Genomic DNA, 3,396 nt, shown 5'->3' on the forward strand with positions numbered 1-3,396 from the left:
CCGGGTGTGGTGGCTCACACCTGTAATCCCAGCACTTTGGGAGGCCGAGACAGACGGATCACGAGGTCAGGAGTTCAAGACCATCTTGGACAATATGGTGAAACCTCGTCTCTACTAAAAATACAAAAATTAGCCAGGCATGGTGGCACTCGCCTGTAGTCCCAGCTACTCGGGAGGCTGAGGCAGAAGAATTGCTTGAACTCCGGAGGCGGAGGTTGCAGTGAGCTGAGATCGTTCTACCACACTCCAGCCTGGGTGACAGAGGGCGACTCTGTCTCAAAAAATAAATAAATAAATAAATAAATAAATAAATCATACAAATAAATAATAAAAAATAAATATATTTGTTAGAAATATGTAAAAATGTAAAAACCGTATAAAAATTATTTACATGTGGACCAGGTGCTGTGGTTCACGCCTGTAATCATAACATTCTGGGAGGCTGAGGCTGGAGGATCACTTGAGCCCAGGAGTTTGAAACCAGCTCAGGAAGCATAGTGAGACCGCGTTTCTACAAAACATTTTAAAAATTAGCTGGGTGTGGTGGTGCATGTCTGTAGTCCCAGCTACTCATGAGGCTGAGGTAGGAGCACCATTTAAGCCCAGAAGTTGGAGGCTGCAGCGAGCTATGATCATGCGATTGCACTCCAGCCTAGGTGACAGAATGAGACCCTGTCGCTAAAATAAATACATTGTGTGTGTGTGTTTTTTAGGGGGATGGCTAGAGATGGGGGTCTTGCTATATTGCCTAGGCTGGTCTTGAACTCCTGAGCTCAAGCAGTCCCCCTGCCTTAACCTCCCAAAGTGCTGGGATTATAGGTGTGAGGCACCATGCCCATCCTAAAATAAATAAATTGAAAATAAATATATTTACCAGCGTATAGTTTATATATGTATATATTTACCAACATGAAAGAAAATATAAATTTTCCATAAATAATAGTAATCAGTGTTTATCTTTAGGACTCTGGAGCTGGCCTGCATGGATACAAATCTTGGTTCTACCATTTGCTGGCTCTGTGACCTTTTTCAAATTTCATAACCTCTACATACCTCAATTTCCTCTCTGCACAATGGGGATGACAAAAATTGTACCCACCATGGCCAGTCATGGTGGCTTTCGCCTGTAATCCCAGCATTTTGGGAGGCCGAGACAGGCAGATCACCTGAGGTCAGGAGTTCGAGATCAGCCTGACCAACATGGAGAAACCCCATCTCTACTACAAATATAAAATTAGCCAGGTATGGTGGTGCCTGACTGTAATCCCAGCTACTCAGGAGGTTGGGGCAGGAGAATCTCTTGAACTCGGGAGAGGAGGTTGCAGTGAGCCGAGATCACGCCATTGTACTCCAGCCTGGGCAACGAGGGGAATTCTGTCTTAAAAAAAAAATTGTACCCACCTTCTGGAATTGTTTTGAGTAATAAGTTAGTTAAAACAGAAAAACTGAGGCCGGGCGCGGTGGCTCACGCCTGTAATCCCAGCACTTTGGGAGGCGAGGCGGGCAGATCACGAGGTCAGGAGATCGAGACCATCCTGGCTAATACGGTGAAACCCCGTCTCTACTAAAAATGCAAAAAATTAGCCGGGTGTGGCGGCAGGCGCCTGTAGTCGCAGCTGAGGCAGGAGAATGGTGTGAACCCGGGAGGCGGAGCTTGCAGTGAGCCGAGATCGCGCCACTGCACTCCAGCCTGGGCGACTGAGCCAGACTCCATCTCAAAAAACAAACAAATAAACAAACAAACAAACAAACAGAAAAACTGGCCAGGCGTGGTGGCTCATGCCTGTAATCCCAGCACTTTGGGAGGCCCAGGTGGGCAGATCACCTGAGGTCAAGGAGTTTGAGACCAGCCTGGGCAACATGCTGAAACCCCATCTCTGCTAAAAACACAAAAATTAGACAGCTGGTGGGCACCTGGAATCCTACTTGGGAGGCTGAGACATGAGAATTGCTGGAACCCGGGAGGCAGAGGTTGCAGTGAGCTGAGATTGTGCCACATCACTCCAGCCTGGATGATAGAGTGAGACTCAGTCTAAAAAAACACACACACACACAAAAAAAACAAAACAGGAAAAGTGCTAAAATAGTGTGCCAGGCACATAGTACACACAATATAAGTATCATTAAAATTTCTAGTATTATCCATATTATTAGCAATGAACATGTAATGTAGTCTTCTATCCCTAGGAAACAATTCAGTAAATATTATTTTTTAACCAAAAATATACTGCATTATTGAGGCAATCTTTACAGAAATGTATCCCCCTTGTATCATAAACGTTTGGGTTAGCAGGAAATGACAATCTAATTAACATATTTTAGGTTTTTGTAATAAATTATTTAAAAGCTATTAATAAGTTCACATTTTTTCTATCCATTTATTATCAAATATAAGCAGATAATGAAGAGTTTCTCCTCCTGCAAAATTGTCAAACTTTTGCATTCATCAGAATCAACTAGGGTCTGATTAAAATACATATTGCTTGCTGGGCTCCACCCCAGAGTTTCTGATTCAATAGATCTGGAGTGAGGCCTTGGAATTTGCATCTCTAACAAATTTCCAAGTGATGCTGCTGCTGCTGGTTCAGGACCGTACTTTGAGAACCGCTGACCTACAGCACCAAATGCAGAGATCATAGGAAAAACCTATGACAAGGAAATCAGCACCCTGGGCTTTCGATCACTCCCAGATGTATGATATTCTTTCTTCCCTCCATCGCTTTCTTCCTTCCACAAACACTCATGGGGCACCTACCATGAGCCAGGCATTGTGTTTGGTGCTGGGGATTAAAAGCTTTTGCTTAAGGCTGGGCATGGTGGCTCATGCCTATAATCCTAGCACTTTGGGAAGCCAAGATGGGATGATGGGTTGAGGCCAGGAGTTCAAGACCAAACTGGCCAACATAGTAAGACCCCATCTCTAAAAAAAAAAATTAAAATTTTTGCTAATTGGGGTCTTATGGTTATAAGGAATCTTAAGCAAGTTACTTAATCAGCTCTCCAATAGCTCAACCAGGAAATGAAGAGTATAATCATAAATTTATATTAATGGCAATTATTGAACATTTACTATGTCCCAGACTCTATGAAAAGCAAAAAGAAAAAAAATTTATTTTTATAACGTTTTCAGTATGCAAAGAATATCCATAAACATCATCTCAATCGAACTTCACACTAAACATTTGTAGTAGAAAAGACATGATGAACCCTGTTTCACAGATGAACCAACCAGAGAAAGCATGGAGAGACCAGGAGGTTTGCCTGAGCTGGAAAGTAGCCAAGAGGGACTTGAACTCCGATCCTTGCTTCCCAATCCAAAGTTTTTCATCTATATACTTCATCAACTAAATTTTCTCTAAGTGTCCTTCTTGCTCTCTTAGTGACTTGGTAGTAAAT

The sequence above is a fragment of the Macaca mulatta genome, chromosome 6 (assembly GCF_049350105.2).
Source record: "Macaca mulatta isolate MMU2019108-1 chromosome 6, T2T-MMU8v2.0, whole genome shotgun sequence".
NCBI classification, from domain to species: Eukaryota; Metazoa; Chordata; class Mammalia; order Primates; family Cercopithecidae; genus Macaca; species Macaca mulatta.